This window comes from Cherax quadricarinatus, chromosome 52 (genome assembly GCF_038502225.1).
Source record: "Cherax quadricarinatus isolate ZL_2023a chromosome 52, ASM3850222v1, whole genome shotgun sequence".
Classification (NCBI taxonomy): Eukaryota; Metazoa; Arthropoda; class Malacostraca; order Decapoda; family Parastacidae; genus Cherax; species Cherax quadricarinatus.
The window spans coordinates 6564294-6583042 of record NC_091343.1 but is presented as its reverse complement, the minus strand read 5'-3'; the positions used below and the strand labels follow the sequence as shown (position 1 = coordinate 6583042).

Genomic DNA, 18749 nt, shown 5'->3' with positions numbered 1-18749 from the left:
GTATTCCCTGGAACGCAGGAGGGAGAGATACATGATTATATACACCTGGAAAATCCTAGAGGGACTAGTACCGAACTTGCACACGAAAATCACTCACTACGAAAGCAAAAGACTTGGCAGACGATGCACCATCCCCCCAATGAAAAGCAGGGGTGTCACTAGCACGTTAAGAGACCATACAATAAGTGTCAGGGGCCCGAGACTGTTCAACTGCCTCCCAGCACACATAAGGGGGATTACCAACAGACCCCTGGCAGTCTTCAAGCTGGCACTGGACAAGCACCTAAAGTCAGTTCCTGATCAGCCGGGCTGTGGCTCGTACGTTGGTTTGCGTGCAGCCAGCAGCAACAGCCTGGTTGATCAGGCGCTGATCCACCAGGAGGCCTGGTCACAGACCGGGCCGCGGGGGCGTTGACCCCCGAAACTCTCTCCAGGTAAACTCCAGGTATATATATATATTGTAACCACGAACGAGTGGTATTTAATCAATAACAACATGCGACTAGCCGAGGACTCGAACCCATGTCGTTTTCGCCCACCTCATGGTGAGCGAAAATCACATGACACTTTAACCCACAGATTAGATTTTGCCACCAAAGTGGCAAGTTTATTGTGCACCCCATATCCATCCTGTGGACAGTAGCGCAAGAACATATGTATACACAAAAGGCCTAGTAACTAGGCCCCAAAAGGGTTAACAGGTGTACATTTGGATTTATATCCTACAAAAATCATGCACCCAGCTGAGCTAAGTGTTTTCTGTGATCCGAGGACATACCACTCGTTCGTGGAGGCTAGTACACTAAACGGGGAGTAGAATGCAATTAGCTCAAAGGAACCCACACCACCATATGTCGTCGGATCACGGTAAAACACCTAGCTCAGCTGGGTGCGTGATTTTTGTAGGATCTGGTGGTTCTGTGGGTTAGAGCATTATGTGATTGTCGCTCACCACGAGGCGGGCCAAAACGGCCCGTCGCAGTGTTGTTATTGATGTATGTGTGTATAACTGACTTTTTTGGGTTAGCCTAGGTTCTCTACACATACGCTGCTATGTATGATAATCTATGTAACTGTATTTGTGTATACCTGAATAAACTTACTTAAAAAACTTACTTCAATTCAATTCAATTCAAGTTTATTTTCTATAATGGTTACAATGTGGGGTTTACAGGTTTTCGGTATTTTGTGGTTTACATGTTATAAAATACTAATTACAGAGGGGGCCACTAGGACACTTAGCATGGCTAAGCATTGCTTTTACTGCATTGTCCATTATCCATGATTATATATACATAAAGTTCAAAAGTTCTGTGTGCTCTCAAAACCATTATAAAGTGTGTGTATGATGTGAACGAAAGGCCCATTGAAGAACGCTTAATTGCACGTTTAAATCAGGAATTATTGTACATCGACAAGCAAAAGTAGCAGTTTGCGCTTGATAAGCTAAATTTCTGTTGTTGCTTAACAGAGTCAATGCTGGTCTATGATTGGTTGCTTCGTCTTAGTTTCACCAATCACAGCCAGTTTTTCTAAAGTTATAGCTATTATAAAAAGGCTCTCCATTGGTTATTCTTCACAGAGGCTACCAATTGCAAGAGCGTTGCCATAACTTTTAGCATTTTTCTTTATTTTGTTTGTTCTCTGTCAGTTTGGCAGTGAAGAGGGTGAGGGAAGGTTATGTTAGTTGTTTGTGAGTGTTTTTGTAGTGAATAACCAATTGTAATCACAGGTAAGTTGTTCTTTTATGCTTAATTATTACTTTATCTAGTTTTATAATGATGGTATGTCCCAGACACAGTAAATATGGTGTACTTCAGTTAGTTTTGGCTCTGTAAGATAATAGTCTCAATGAGGCAATGGATATTGCTCCTCACTGTCAGAAAATTTAACTAATATCAATTCAATTTACACAAAAATAAGCAAAACTGGGTTTTACGACTATTAGTTTATGTTAATTATAATTTAACGTTGAGAAATGTCGCGTTACTGCTATTTTATAGCTGCTTTTATGTCAAATATAATACTGTACATTAGAAAACGATTAACCATTGTTAATAAATGTAAATCAGTGATTTCTATTATGTCATACATATAAATAAGAAGTGTTTTAATTAGTTATAGTTAACGTGGCAACGCAAACAAATATATTACTCAAGCCATGTTAGTTATAGTCAGTGTTCACAGGTTTAGTAGTACATACACTGCAAGTAAATTATAATTGTAAAGTTACAGTACTGCATATAATTATACGTACGCAAAGGTGAGATTTTAAGATAACTTATCATAAGATACCCATGCAACGCCTCATAAGTTTTCGTTCAGATTTTTAACCCCGGGGGGGTTAGCCACCCAGGATAACCCAAGAAAGGCAGCGTCATCGAGGATTGTCTGTCGTATTTCAGTTGGGGTCCTCAGTCTTGTCCCCCAGGATGCGACCCACACCAGTCGACTAACACCCAGGTATATATTTGCTGCTAGGTAAACAGGACAACGGGTGTAGGGAAACAGGTTGAAATGTTTCCCCAGTGGAAATAAGTTTCGCTGACTTTTTTGGGTTATCCTAGGTAAGATAAGATAAGATTTCGTTCGGATTTTTAACCCCGGAGGGTTAGCCACCCAGGATAACCCAAGAAAGTCAGTGCGTCATCGAGGACTGTCTAACTTATTTCCATTGGGGTCCTTAATCTTGTCCCCCAGGATGCGACCCACACCAGTCGACTAACACCCAGGTACCTATTTGCTGCTAGGTGAACAGGACAACAGGTGTAAGGAAACGTGTCGAAATGTTTCCACCTGCCGGGAATCGAACCCGGGCCCTCCGTGTGTGAAGCGGGAGCTTTAGCCACCAGGCCACCGGGCCACCATACACATATGCTGCTATGTATGATAATCTATGTAACTATTTGTGTATACCTGAATAAACTTACTTATTTCACCCCGCCGGGAATCGAACCCGAGCCCTCCGCGTGTGAAGCGAGACCTTTGCCAGCCAGGCCACGGGGCCTGCCGGGTTGCCTTTTTTTTTTTTTCATTTTGTATTTTGGCAGCTGATGCTGGTTATATGATCCTGGTATTTGTGTATTGACAGTACGTAAATAAGAAACATCTGTAACACTAGACCTGTATGACTTAGGGGTTTAATGCTTAAATTTAATTATAATAAGAATGTAAGTGGAACATCTGTAACAATCAGAATTATGAGTCCTGGGATTTAGTGACTATAACTTCAGGCCCGATATTGTATTACCTATCCAATATATTTAGATAATGGGTTGGCAGTAAACATAGATAAGTGGAATAGTCTGCTAAGAAGAACTATTGAAGCAAATATTATTGGGGGAAGCTTTAAAAATGTTAACCCTAAGGGAAGTGTCTTGATGCCACCCATGAGCTCTTGATCCAAGGAATTAGACTTATCCTTCCTCTCCTCGGATTGAACCTAATTGCTCCCCATTCCCCCCAGGTGCTGTATGACTCGTATGGGTTTTGTGCTTCCCATGAATATAATTTAAAAGTTAGATAAGGACCCCAATGGAAATAAGTCACTTCGACTTCTTTTTGGGTTATCCTAGGTAATTTACACTGTATGATAATTGTACTTATGTGTACCTGTGCTTAAATATAATTAAGGTGGGAATGATTGGCAGATAGTCTGCCTAGCATTGCCCAGTATTACATAATAAGAATGAAGGAACATTGGAAGAGGCTAATACTAACTTATGCTACAAGTGCTTCTCAAACTCAAAACTCTTCATTCATGAATGTACCCAACCTGTTTTAAAACTACCTGGCAGATTGTTCTTCTCATCTATGACTTTTGCCAAATCATTATTTCTATTTGGTTAGATATTCTCAGCACCCTACTTTATTTATTTATGCCTATCTTCCACCAGTGTACTCCAGTCATATCTTCTCTAATTCTAAATCTTTCAAGAGTGTAGGTTCAGTACTCTCACTCTGTCTTCATACTATTGCTGGAGTGGCATCTTTATTATTTGTTTTTAGGTCACAATCACTATACAGAAAATTTACTGTGGTTCATGTTAGTCATAAACAAGGTAGGTATACAGAAGAATGACAAATAATGATTTAACAAAGGATAGTCGAAAAACGATTATAAATTTGAATTGATTGATTGATTGTTGGTGTATCTATATTTGATGAGGGTTCTTTCATTTCCTAATCAACCCTTTTATATGTACTTCAAGAGAACTTTTTTGTACAGTAACAGGAAGCAGTAGACATGACTTAAGAAATCGTAATGACACGATTGCAAATAAACCATACCCCCGGCCGGGATTGAACCCGCGGTCATAGTCTCAAAACTCCAGCCCGTCGCGCTAGCCACGGGCTAGCGCGACGGGCTGGAGTTTTGAGACTCTATGACCGCGGGTTCAATCCCGGCCGGGGGTATGGTTTAGGAAGCAGTAGCATAGTCAGTTATTATAGATAGCTTAGTAGTTCACGAATGCAAGTAAATTTACTGTTCATATATATATTCTCTCTTGCATTTTTTGCTTTTAGATGAAACATTTGTATTAATTGAAACCTACTGTAAATAAATTTCTGTCGTATCTTATACCAAGTGAATGAGTCTGTATCTCAATAGTAGTTAAATTTATATTTGCTCAGGATATTCATTCTTGTATAATTTGTTTTTTTTTTTTAATCCATGATTAGAGATAATGTTAAAGCCCACACCTAAATATCACACGGGTGATTACTTTTAGCTAAGAAAAGAAATTTAACACAGCGATCCATGAAATATTAGGTACATACTGCTATTGTCACAGAATCTGTAGACTGATCTTGCATGACCAACTGGAGGCAGAACTTGCCATTAAAGCCATTAATAACAAATAACCTATTGTCAGTATCAGTGGAATACCACTAGGGATTACACTGCCCCCCCTCTTACTACAAGGTATATAAATTGTATGCCCTCCAGTATCAAGTAAAACTCTTATTGTATGTTGATGACTGTGCCCTTTTAGTGTCAAGTAAATATTTAGACAGTATAACTAACATCTCTCAAGGGCGGTTCCTTGACGCTGGCAAAGGGCTTTTGATCTAGGGAATGGGATCTGTGCTCCAGTTCGCTGAATTAAACCTTAATACCTTCCATCCCCCCCTCTGCAGGTACTGTGTAATCTTATGGGTTTAGCGCTTCCCCATGATTATAATAATAATATAGCTAACATATCTTAATTATTAATTACAAATGGTTAATGAACAACAAATTGCCTCTACATCTTTGGTCAAGGAAAACAACGTTATTTTGATTTAAAACAAACTGAAGAGTACGTAAATATTTTTAACATTTTAATGAGCACTCTATAAAGAACAAAGATGCACAATACTGTGACTGGAACCTCTGTGAAATATCTAGAAATATTCTTTCTTATTAACAATTGATGTAATTAGTTGTGAACAATGTAATATAAAATGCAAAAGCATCATCGTAAGGTAAAGTTTCATTATAGGCAGCCAGAGTGCTTGCCTGCTGAGGCACAAAAGACCCCGTGTTTGTCTCCTGTACAATGCCATGTAGATAAGATAAGATTTTGTTCTGATTTTTAACCCTGGAGAGTTAGCCACCCAGGATAACCCAAGAAAGGCAGTTCATCATTGAAGGACTGTGTATGTGATTTCCACTGGGGCCCTCAACCTTGTCCCCCAGGATGTGACCCACACCTAGGTACTTGCTTGTTAGGTGAACAGGACAACAGGTGTAAGGAAACACACCCAATGTTTCTACCTTTGCCGGGGATCAAACCACAGACATTGTGTGTGAAACGAGCGTTGCCTACCAGGCCACAGGCCTGGTAGGCAAAGAATTGGAACATGAGAGTGGTATGCATAATATCTCTAAAGGAATTCAAGACGACTAGTTAGCTAGGAGGTAGGAAGTATAAACAGTACCAACAGTTTCAGTTTGATTTGCCAGTGTAGCCCTGGCCTAGGTCTTGTTACAATGCCAGCACTTTGAAAGTAGGCCCTGGATGTTGCTGTTTGATGAGTCCTCATTGGATCATACTCTAATGGAAAGATAGCTGCTGATGTTAAGTGTATTGTCTTCTTTGGTCCCTCATTCTTTTAGTGGGAAGTGACCAGTCTTGTTAAAAGAAAAGTTAAAATTTAAGTTATAATATAGCAATGTTTTCCAATCATGACCAGATATTTATAGTGATTCTTGGCCATTTCAGCATGACATCACATTATGTAACCTGCATCCACAAGCAGTATTTATATGTGGTTTAGAATATTCTTTAAAACTATGTTGTATGTTTTCTGTCATCGCACCTTCTGTGATGTGATTTTAGTATTAATGTCAGCACTTTTTAAACAAAAGAATACGATAAAAAATGGTAGAGAATATTTTTTAAAAGGTAATGATGCCGGAAAATGCAAAATTTGATTTGGGGTTATGGAATTAAGCAAGTGCACAGTTGAAGGCTGAGGTACTCTACTCAAAAGCTATTTCACCCAGTTTGAGGCCAAATCCAGTACGAAATCAATCCAGCTCCTTATTTTGCTCATTTGCCTTCCATACTATCCATAGATTGTAAGAAACTCCTCATTTAACTTTCAGAACTATCCCAATTTAGTGCCCAGAAATTGTTAATTTGGTCAGTTTTACACAATTTTACAAAAAATTTGAAGCTCAAAACAGATTCCAAAACAAAAATTGTGGCCATTTCAGCCACTAAAGAATCCTTCCCCTATGTCTCTCCTACATAACTCTTGCCCTCAGGTTTGAATCCATCATTACACAGAAAAACTGACATTTTTTTTCTCCTCATTTCTCAGCTAAATAACTAACCAAGAATGCTAGTTCATGGTTTAGGCCATCCCAATAATTGAAGCGGATATAGTAAAAACCCATGAAACAGACTGGGGAGAAAGATTATAGAACCTCTACCCATTCCCAGAATCACCCATTTGCCACATGGCATAAGTCTACTGCACTACCAGTTTACCAGTTAAATAGCTTAATTCTGTAACAACTTTTACCTTGCAGGAAAATTAATGAAGTTTGCCTTGCAAATTAGGTATGTCATATTGAACATTTAGAGCTGAACTAAAAATCATCACATAGCAGGTTTTTATGTAAGTTGCACATGGGCTTCATATATCAACTGTATTGGCAGGAAATTGAATTCAGATCACAGTGCAAATAAGCTTATAATGTTCGATTTTAGTGACTTTGCAGAGTGGCTGTGCCAAGTCAAATCAGTCCATGTCTTCATAGTGTATTCTGTCTTTCACTTGAAAGTTTTCCTTCCAATAACACAATCATTAAGTTTCTTGATAAAAAATGGAACATTGGCACAAATAGTCTATACATATACAGTGCATAATTTGTTTTTGCTATAAAATAATAGAATTTTCTATTTTATTTGTTAACATTCGTTTTTTCTCTGTATAAATCACGGGAAAAGCCTGTGCTTCTTGTTTTTGTATTGTAAGGCATTTTTGCTTTAAATAATGTCTATAATTTACTCAAATTTTATTATACCCTCGTGTGTTTCCTCATTCTACAAAGTGTTACAGTTTAATATAGCGAACCCTGGATTTAACAAACTGATAGGGAGGGGTTGCCTGTTAAAGCTGATTGTCCGTTAATTCCAAATTTTAATCGTAACAATAATGGACAATTTTCAGATTTAATGGACTTTGTCAGTTTAATTTTGAATTGTCAGTAAAACTAATGAACAGTTATGATACAGCATTTGATAAAGTGGACCACAATCTCCTGCGCCAAAAACTAAATCATTACGGCATCAGAGGACATTTCCTTGATTACCTAAAATCTTACCTTAATGATAGATACCAGTATGCATACGCAAATAGTCAACTCCACTATCCAACCTGTAGCTGTTGGAGTGCCCCAGGGTAGTGTCCTAGGCCCACTCCTCTTTCTCATCTACATTAATGATCTCCCCAGTGCATTCCAACTTCTTAAACCAGTTCTGTTTGCAGATGACACTACTTACATTTACTCTCACTCAAACCCAGCTATTCTGAGAAGCACTGTAAACAACGAGCTGCTAAAAAATATATACTTGGATGATGACAAACAAACCTATTCTCAACATAGACAAAACATACTTCATGCTGTTTGGAAGCAGCCTTATATATCCAAATTAATAGTACAGTGGACCCCCGGAGTATGTAGTCATTGGATTTCGTAATATTCGGAATAAGTAACTTTTTTTTCATCAAAATATTGGCTTGGTGATCGTCATTGAACTCGGTATTAGTCATTCGTCCCAAACATGTCCGCATGGCCCAAGTGGTCCGACACACCATTTACAACCAGTGTGCCATTGTTTATCATCAGTGAGAACGATCCCACACGTTCATATGATATATTTTGTATTATTCCATTCTTTTTAGTGCTTGTAACTGCTAAATAAGCCAACATGGACCCAAAGAAAGCTTCTAGTGCCAGCTCTTTGGTAAAGAGGGTGAGAAACACTATAGAATTCAAGAAAGACATCATTGCAAAATGTGGAAGTGGATTGTGTGTGGCCGAGCTGGCCAGGTTGTATAACAAACCCCATACAGCCATCGCTTATATCGTGGCCAAGAGAAAGGAAATCAAGAAAGCTGTTGTTGAGAAAGGTGCAAATATGCTTACAAAACAGAGATCGCAAATACTGGAAGATGTGAAGACTTTGTTGTTGGTGTGGATCAGCGAGAAACAATTATCAAGAGATAGTATTACGTAGTAAGTAATTTGCGAAAAGGCAAGGCAGTTGCATGATGATCTCGTAAAGAAAATGCCTGGAACTAGTGCTGATATTGGTGAATTTAAGGCCAGTAAAGGCTGGTTTGAGAGATTTAAGAATCATAGTGGCATACACAGTGTGATAAGGCATGGTGAGGCTGCCAGTTCTGACAAAAAAGCTGCTGAAAAATATGTTCATAAATTCAAGGGGCACATAGAGGCTGAAAAATTTCAACCCCAACAAGTGTTCATTTGTGATGAAACAGGCCTCTTTTGGAAGAAAATGCCAAAGAGGACCTACATTACTCAGGAGGAAAAGGCACTCCCAGGACACAAGCCTATGAAAGACAGGCTCTCATGATGTTTTGTAGTAATGCTAGTGGGGATTTCAGAGTGAAGCCTTTACTGGTGTATCACTCTGAAAATCCCAGTGTTTTCAAGAAAAACAGTGTTGTCAATAGTAAATTGTGTGTAATGTGGAAGGCGAACAGTAAGGCATGGGTCACGAGGGACATTTTCCTTGATTGGTTCAATGACGTGTTTGGCCCCAGTGTGAAGAAGAAAAATAAATTGGAACTCGGGTGCCTCCTGGTAATGGACAGTGCTCCTGCTCATCCTCCAGACTTGGAAGAACAAATGGTGCAGGAGCTACATTTCATCAAAGTGAAGTTCTTTTCCCCTAACACCACTCCTCCAGCCCATGGACCAGCATGTCATTTCAAATTTCAAAAAAAACTGTACACCAAAGCAATGTTTCAAAAGTGTTTTCAAGTGGCCTCTCACACTGAATTGACCCTAAGAGAGTACTGGAAAGATCACTTCAGTATCCTCCTTGTAGGTAAGGCTTGGGAGGGAGTGACTTCCAGGACTATGAATCCTGCTTGGAGAAATTTGGGGCCACGATGTGTACAAGAGAGAGATTTTGAAGGGTTTAGGGCTGACTCTGAGGAGCCTATTCCAGTTGTGGAAAGTATTGTGGCATTGGGGAATTCCATGGGGTTGGATGTGAGTTTCGAGGATGTGGAAGAGTTGGTGGAGGACCATTAAGAGCTAACCATTACAGAGCTGCACGAGCTTCATCTGCAACAGCAGCAGACCACAGCTCAGGAAGTTGTTTCGGAGGAGGAGGAAGAGAGATGGAGGAAGGTGTCTTCTTCAAAGATTAAGGAGATTTGTACAATGTGGACAAAGGTGCAAACATTTATGGATGAACATCACCCTGACAAAGCTGTTGCAGACCGTTTTGGCAACATGTACAATGACAATGTTGTGCCCCATTTTAGGGAAGTTTTAAAGAAATGCCAGATACAGACCTCTCGGGAACACTTTTTTGAGCGACAGGGGTCCAGTGACTCAAGCTGGTCCTAGTGGCATTAAAAAACAAAGAAGGGAACTAACCCCAGAAGAGGACTTGGTACTTGAAGTCTTTATGGAAGGGGATTCCCCTTCCAAACAGTAGTACACCTTCATGCTCTCCCCCTCCTTCTGTCTCATCACTCATCAATAAGTTCAATAAAGGTAAGTGTCATTTAGTATTGTTTTATTTTGCATGTCTCATTGTTTTCTGTGTAGGGAAAACAATGTTGGAATTTGTGGTTGGAATTTGTTTTATACTCTGATGAAGTGCAACTTCAAGATTATTATTATTATAAACCTCCACCTTGACTTCCTCACATTAGTATTGTCACATTATTAAGAATACGTAATGGATAATTCTGGATTTAACCCTGTCCTGGTGGCTAAAGCTCTCGGTTCACACAGCAAGGGTCTGGGTTCGATTCCCGGCCAGGGTAGAAACATTGGGCGTGTTTCTTTACACTTGATGTCTATGTTCACCCATCAGTAAATGGGTACTTGGGTGTTAGTCGACTGGTGTGGGTCGCATCCTGGGACACTGACCTAATTTGCCCAAAATGTTCAGCATAACAAGGAGCTTTCTGTATATTAGAATGTTATTGATGTCAGCTAAGCCTTTATGCCATGTACAGTAGACCCCCGGTTTTTGTAACCCTTTATCGGGCAGGCCCAGTAAAGGGTTGGCTTAAATCCCAAAGGGCCGAAAACTAAAGAAATAAGAAATAATGTAAATCCAATTAATCCATTTCAGACACCCAAAAATATTAACAAAAAATACATTTTATAGAGAATAATTATAGTTTTACATACAGAAAACAATGAGAAATATAAATGACTAATTTTAATGATAAATGAACATTACGTACCTTTATTGAAAAGACTTGTTGGTGAGTAGTATTTGTTTGTAGTACCAGAGGGACTACATCCCAGGCGTATAGCTACATACACTGCGGCCTACAGCCATATTATTACCATTGACATACCAGAGGAAACTAGACGAGTATCTTCACCAAGTGCCAGATCAACCAGGCTGTGATGGATATGTGGGGCAGCGGGCCTCCAGCAGCAACAGCCTGGTTGACCAGGCAAGCGCCAGATGAGCCTGGCCCATGGCCGGGCTCAGAGGGTAGATGAACTCTCGAAACTCTTGAAAGGTAAGGTAAGGTATGTTCACCGAGTTTAATCATTTCTAACTACGTACTACCCTTAGATGCCATCATAAACAAAGGGAGAAGTAATGAATAATTCATGCCGAGAATTGTAAACAAAAGCTTTATGTATTATTAAGGTTTTTACTGGGCCAACGCAGATTCATACACGTTTTCCCTGAAGCTGGACCAGAGAAAGCGTAGTGCTTACCCTCCACCGACCCCTTGATCGCATATGAACATTGCATGTTTATATGCTATATCACGTGTTTCTTATACAGTGGACCCTCGACCAACAATATTAATCTGTTCCAGAGAGCTCATCATTAGACGAAATTATCGTTAGTTGAATTCATTTTCCCCATAAGAAATAATGGAAATCAAATTAATCCGTTCAAGACACCCTAAAGTATAAAAAAAAAAATATTGTTACCACATGAAATATACATTTTCCTACACACAAACAGAAGGATAGATGCACAATACATGTATACGTATGTATACAGTATTGTGTAATGATGAATAAATGACACTTTACCTTCATTTTTAATTAAATCGTCATGCAACTGCCTTGCCTTTTCACATATGATCGCTTGAGGGGTGCTATCTCCTGATATCTGTTTTTCGTTTATCCACACCAATAACAGTCTCTCAACATCTTCGATTACTTGCGATCTTTGGTTTGAAAACATACTTGCACCTTTCGCAACAGCAGCTTCCTTGATTGCCTTTCTGTTGGCCAAGATAGTAGCGATGGTCGATTGGGGTTTGTTATACAACTGGGCCAGCTCGGAGACACGCATTCCAGTTTCATACTTTGTGATGATGATCTTCATTTCATTTGTAATTCTCATCCTTTTTACCACAGGGTTGGCACTAGAAGCTTTCTTGGGGCCCATGGTGGCTTATTTTGCAGTTACAAGCACTAAAAACATTGGAATAATACAAAATGTACCAAATGTATGCGTGGATGCGACCACACTGGCTTGTAAACACTGGCACACTAACTGAAGGCAGGGCAGCTAAGGCGTGCTCAGGCCAGACGGGACATGTGGACGCGTTTGGGACGAATCATGTTGGTCGAGTTTTTCATCATTGGTCAGGCCAAAATTTTTACGCTCAAACGCTTCGTTAGTCGAATTTATCGTTAGACAATGCCTTCATTGGTCAGGGGTCCACTGTAGTATATTTTTGAAGAAAATATCATAGATGGATTAATGAAAATGTCTATATTAACGTAAAATAAGACATTTAATGTGCCCAAGAGTGAGTCACGAATGTATGAGTGGCCAGGTGGGTGCGTCTGGTACTGTCGATTTCTGAGCCGATGTACGAAACCCGGGGGAAATTTCACCAAGAAAAGTGCTCAAAATCCGAATTGTACAATTTCCGCACCAGCCGAAAACTGGGGCAAAGTGTAGTAAATAAAGATAATACAGTGGAACCTTCGGCTTATGAATGCCCCACCATGCGAATTTTTCAGGATATGAACCGTCATTCCGTTGATTTTTTTGCTTCTTGATACAAACGAAATTTCAGGATGTGAACCTCCCCTTCAAGGGAGGTTCCTTAAATAAATAAATAAATAAATAAATAAAATATTTATTTCTTTGCAAAGGTTACAGTGTGTGTTTACATATAATATGAATGGAGCAAAGAAAGCCTCTATCATGCTGAGGCATTTAAGGCAAACTTAACCTAATACTAATAGACTACTAAAGTCTAGACTGGTGAAAAGTGTACTAGTAGTGGTTACCAATGTTTTGCTGATGGTGGCATCAACTACTGGCTGCCTTTTGAAGTTTCTCCTCACTGTTATTATTATTACTATTGTATTATTATTATTATTGTTGTTTTAATTATTATTATTAGTAGTAGTAGTAGTACATACATGGCGAGGTGCTCTTGATCTAGGGAATTGGATCTGTGCTTCAGGTCCCTAAATTAATAATAATGATAATAATTATTATAGTAATTTATATGTACTACTAATAATGATAATACAGTGGTCCCTCGATAATAGTTGGGCTCGATAGTCATCCTTTTCGGAAATCGTTGCGTTATTTTCGTCCAAACATTGGCTTGCAAATGGTCGGTTGACTCGCTAATCGTCGTTCGTCTTGGACCCGTACTCACGGCTCTGAGCTGCCTCGGCCTCCCTTCCCAGCCAGTGTGCCATTGTTTACCAGTGAGCGACGGTCCCCTCACTTGTTCATACGAAATATTTCATAATATTCCATTCATTTTAGTGCTTGCAAGTGCTAAATAAGCTACCATGGCTCCAAAGAAAGTTCCTAGTGCCAAGCCTTTGGTAAAGAAGGTGAGAAATACGATTGAATTTAAGAAAAACATCATTGAACAATATGAAAGTGGCATACGTGTGGCCGAACTGGCCAGGATGTATAACAAACTCCATACAACCATATCTTCCATCGTGACAAAGAAAAAGGAAATCAAGGAAGCTGTTGTTGCTTGGAGAAAATTGTGGTCAGATTGTGTCCACAGGAGGGATTTTGAAGGGTTTGTGGCTGACCCTGATGAGCCTATGTCAGTTTTGAAATCTGTTGTGGCATTGGGGAGTTCCATGGGGTTTGATGTGAGTTTGGAGGATGTGGAAGAGTTGATGGAGGACCACAACGAAGAGCTAGCCACTGAGGAGCTGCAAGAGCTTCAGCAGGAACAGCTACAGATCGCAGCTCAGAATCTTGCTACAGAGGAGGAGGAAGAGAGATGGAAGAAGGTGCCTTCTTCAGAAATTAAGGAGATTTTTGAAATGTGGGGTAGGATGGAAAGATTTATGGAGAAACATCACCCTGAGAAGGATGTTGCAAGCCATATCGGCAACTTGTACAGTGACAGAGTCTTGGCCCATTTTAGGGAAGCTTTAAAGAGGTGCCAGAAACAGAGCTCTCTGGACACTTTTTTTTTTTGTGAGACAGACTCCAATGACTCTCAAGCTGGTCCTAGTGGCATTAAGAAACAGAGAAGAGAATTTTGTAACCCCAGAAAAGCAATTGGTACCTGAGGTGTTGATGGAAGGGGATTCCCCTTCCAAACAGTAACTAATTCAATCTCCTCCTCCAGTCTTCCATACACTAAGAAGAATCGCCAATAAAGGTAAGTGTTATGCTGTTAATATTTCATTCATCACGTCCCATTGTATTGTTTATGTACTACACCTATATTTCATGTAAAAAAAATTTTTGTTTTAATACTTCTGGGTGTCAGGAACAGATTAATTGTATTTACATTATTTCTTATGGGGAAAATTGATTCAAAAAGTCGTCTATTTCGATAATCGTTGCGCTTCCAGGAACGGATTAACGACGATAAACGAGGGACCACTGTATATAATAATAATTACGTATAATAAATAATAACAATATAAAAATAATACTTTGTACGTACTGCGTATAATTTAGTTTGGCAGCACCACCACAGTGCTCACCAGTGCATGTGTGCTTACCAAGCTACCCTCGCGGTCCAAGGAATTCTCGTGATTTCCTTACATTTCGTGCAGTTAATTCGCCAGATTTCTTTCTTCTAACCATGGGTCCTATGAATCCAAGTGCAAAGTACAGTGCCGAGAAGAAAAAGAGGATGATTTGCATGGAATTAAAGCAAGAAATCATTGATAAGCACAGACCAGGTACATAGTGTAATGAGCTAAACATAAAAATTGTACACAGCAACCACACTCGCAACCACAATCCTCCTCCCTCCGCCATCCACATAATGATATATTTTATTCATTCTAGAGTGTATATCAGGTTTCTATGTTATTTATATAGTTTGTCATATTAGATGAATTGTGACAAATAAATAAGCCATAAAGTTGATATTAGTCTTATTTTGTCATGCCTCCTGAGAGCAGGAATTCAGCTGGAACGAATTAATTGCATTTCGGTTAATTTAAATGAGGAAAATTGACTCAGCATACGAACAAATTAGGATACAAACAAGTCCACGCAATGGATTAAATTCGTAAGCCGAGGTTCCACTGTATTATTATTATTTTACATATTAGATTTATGCAATTTGGGTCAGTGTTACTTATACAGTGGACCCTCGCCTAACGAACGCATCGCATAACGTTAAATCTGGCTAGCGATACATTTTAACGCAAAAATTTTGCCTCAGCTAGCGCTAAAAACTTGCCCAACGTGATTCATTCCGTTCGAGACGCGTTCACTTGCGGCTTGAGCACGCCTCACTTGTCCCGTGGGTGCCAGTGTTTACAAGCCAGCCACTGCGGTTGCATCCAAACATACAATTGGAACATTTCATATTATCACAGCGTTTTTAGTGATTGCACCTGTAAAATAAGTCACCATGGGCCCCAAGAAAGCTTCTAGTGCCAACCCTACAGCAAAAAGGGCGAAAATTACTATGGATATGAAGAAAGAGATCATTGCTAAGTATGAAAGTGGAGTGCATGTCTCCGAGCTGGCCAGGTTGTACACAAAACCCCAATCAACCATCGCTACTGTTGTGGCCAAGAAAATGGCAATCAAGGAAGCTGTTTTTGCCAAAGGTGTTTTCGAAACAGAGATCGCAAGTGATAGAAGATGTTGAGAGACTGTTATTGGTGTGGATAAACGAAAAACAGATAGCAGGAGATAGCATCTCTCAAGCGATCATATGTGAAAAGGCTAGGAAGTTGCATGACGATTTAATTAGAAAAATGCCTGCAACTTGTGGTGATGCGAGTGAATTTAAGGCCAGCAAAGGTTGGTTTGAGAGATTTAATAAAGAGTCGTAGTGGCATACATAGTGTGATAAGGCATGGTGAGGCTGCCAATTCGGACCAAAAAGCAGCTGAAAAATACGTGAAAGAATTCAAGGAGTACATAGACAGTGAAGAATTGAAACCTGAAGTGTTTAATTGTGACAAAACAGGCCTGTTTTGGAAGAAAATGCCAAGCAGGACCTACATTACTCAGGAGGAAAAGGCACTCCCAGGACATAAACCTATGAAAGACAGGCTTACTCTGTTGATGTGTGCTAATGCTAGTGGTGATTGCAAAGTGAAGCCTTTATTGGTGTATCACTCTGAAACTCCCAGAGTGTTCAGGAAAAACAATGTCCTCAAGGCTAATTTGTGTGTGATGTGGAGGGCAAACAGTAAGGCATGGGTCACTAGAGACCTTTTCTATGACTGGTTACACCATGCATTTGCCCCCACTGTGAAAAATTACCTCCTGGAAAATAAATTGGACCTTAAGTGCCTCCTGGTATTAGACAATGCTCATGGTCATCCTTCAGACGTGGCTGAGCGACTTTCTGGGGACATGAGCTTCATTAAGGTCAAGTTTTTGCCTCCTAATACCACTCCTCTCCTGCAGCCCATGGACCAGCAGGTCATTGCAAACTTCAAAAAACTCTACACAAAAGCTATGTTGAAAGGTGCTTTGTAGTGACCACAGAAACTCGATTGACTCTAAGAGTTTTGGAGAGATCACTTTAGCATCCTCAATTGTGTAAACATTATAGGTAAGGCTTGGGAGGAAGTGACTAAGAGGACCTTGAACTCTACTTGGAAGAAACTGTGGCCAGAATGTGTAGACAAAAGGGACTTTGAAGGATTTGAGGCTAACCCTGAGAAGCCTATGCCAGTTGTGGAATCAATTGTGGCATTGGGAAAGTCCTTGGGGTTGGAGGTTAGTGGGGAGGATGTGGAAGAGTTGGTGGAGGAGGACAATGATGAACTAACCACTGATGAGCTGCAAGATCATCTTCAACAGCAAGAGGCCAGACCTGAGGAAACTGCTCTGGAGGAGGGATAGAGAAATTGAGGAAGTTGCCTACTTCAAAGATTAAGGAAATGTGTGCAATGTGGCTTAAAGTGCAAACCTTTTTTGATGAAAATCACCCTCGCACAGCTATTGCAAGCCGTGCTGGTGACTATTACAATGACAATGTTATGAAACACTTTAGGAATGTCATAAAGGAACGGGAGGTACAGGCCTCTATGGACAGATATGTTGTGCGACAGAGGTCCAGTGACTCAAAAGCTGGCCCTAGTTGCATTAAAAGAAGAAGGGAAGTAACCCCGGAAAAGGACTTGACATCTCAAGTCCTAATGGAAGGGGATTACCCTTCTAAACATTAACACCATCCACACACTCCCCTCCTCCCATCCCATCAATCATCACCAGATCTTCAATAAAGGTAAGTGTCATGTAATTGTACATGTCTTCTTCAGTTTGTGTGTATTAAAATTAATATTTCATGTGGTAAAAATTTTTTTTTTTCATTGGGGTGTCAGGAACAGATACCCCACCAAATGACTACCTCACCGGCAACTACCCGAACACACTGTTCCTAGCTCCGACTAACCCATACGAAGTCTCCCTTATTATCAACGCACTAAAAAACAAGGCAGGAGATTTAAATACCTTACCACCCTTTATATACAAAAAAGTGTCACAAGTGCTATCAGCAATCATTGCAACACTCTTTAACAAATCCATTGAATCCTCCACCTTCCCTACAGTACTCAAAATAGCAAGGGTCACTCCGATCCACAAAGGAGGAGACCAAACAGAGTTGAATAACTATAGGCCAATATCCAACTTACACCCTCTCTCAAAAATCTTTGAAAAATTAATTCATAAACGAATCTACTCCTACCTTATCTCCCAAAACATACTCAACCCCTGCCAATTTGGATTCAGGCCTAATAAAAATACTAATGATGCTATTATACACATGCTAGAACATATATACACTGCAATAGAGAAAAAAGAAGTCCCACTGGGGATCTTCATTGACTTACGTAAAGCTTTTGATACAGTTGACCATGACTTGCTCCACGTAAAATTGTCACACTATGGTATAAGAGGGCACTCCCTCAACTACCTCAAGTCATACCTCAGCAACAGAAGCCAATATGTGTACGCAAATGGGGCAAACTCTTCTGCGCAACCAATTACAGTTGGTGTCCCACAGGGAAGTGTCCTTGGCCCTCTTCTCTTTCTCCTATACATAAATGACCTTCCAAATGCTTCGCAATTACTCAAACCCACACTATTTGCAGATGACACTACATACGTCTTCTCTCACCCGAGCCCAGTCACGCTAGCCAATACTGTAAATACCGAATTACAGAAAATATCTACCTGGATGAGGACTAACAAACTTACACTAAACATTGACAAAACCTACTTCATTCAGTTTGGTAACAGAGCTACAGATGTCCCTCTTAACATAATGATAAACGGATCACCTATCACAAAACTAACAGAGGGAAAATTCTTAGGAATCCACCTTGATAATAGACTCAAATTTCATACACATATACAACAAATTTCTAAGAAAATTTCCAAGACTGTAGGCATACTATTGAAGATACGGTACTATGTTCCACAGTCAGCCCTCCTGGCCCTATATCACTCTCTTATTTACCCCTATCTCACCTATGGAATTTGTGCATGGGGCTCAACAACAATTAACCATCTCAGACCACTAATTACTCAACAAAAGGCTGCAGTTAGAATGATAACAAA

At 39.9% G+C, this 18749-nt stretch overlaps 1 long non-coding RNA gene across 2 annotated transcripts in view; it reads left to right on the top strand.

Moving 5' to 3' along the window:
• The first annotated feature begins 1595 nt into the window (after positions 1-1595).
• The window catches only part of LOC128696800 (uncharacterized), a 53841-nt gene continuing 36687 nt past the window's right edge, over positions 1596-18749 (top strand). For both annotated transcript variants that reach the window (XR_011393430.1, XR_011393431.1), the window contains exon 1: positions 1596-1732. This is a non-coding gene — a long non-coding RNA (uncharacterized lncRNA). The remainder of the gene's footprint in view (positions 1733-18749) is intronic.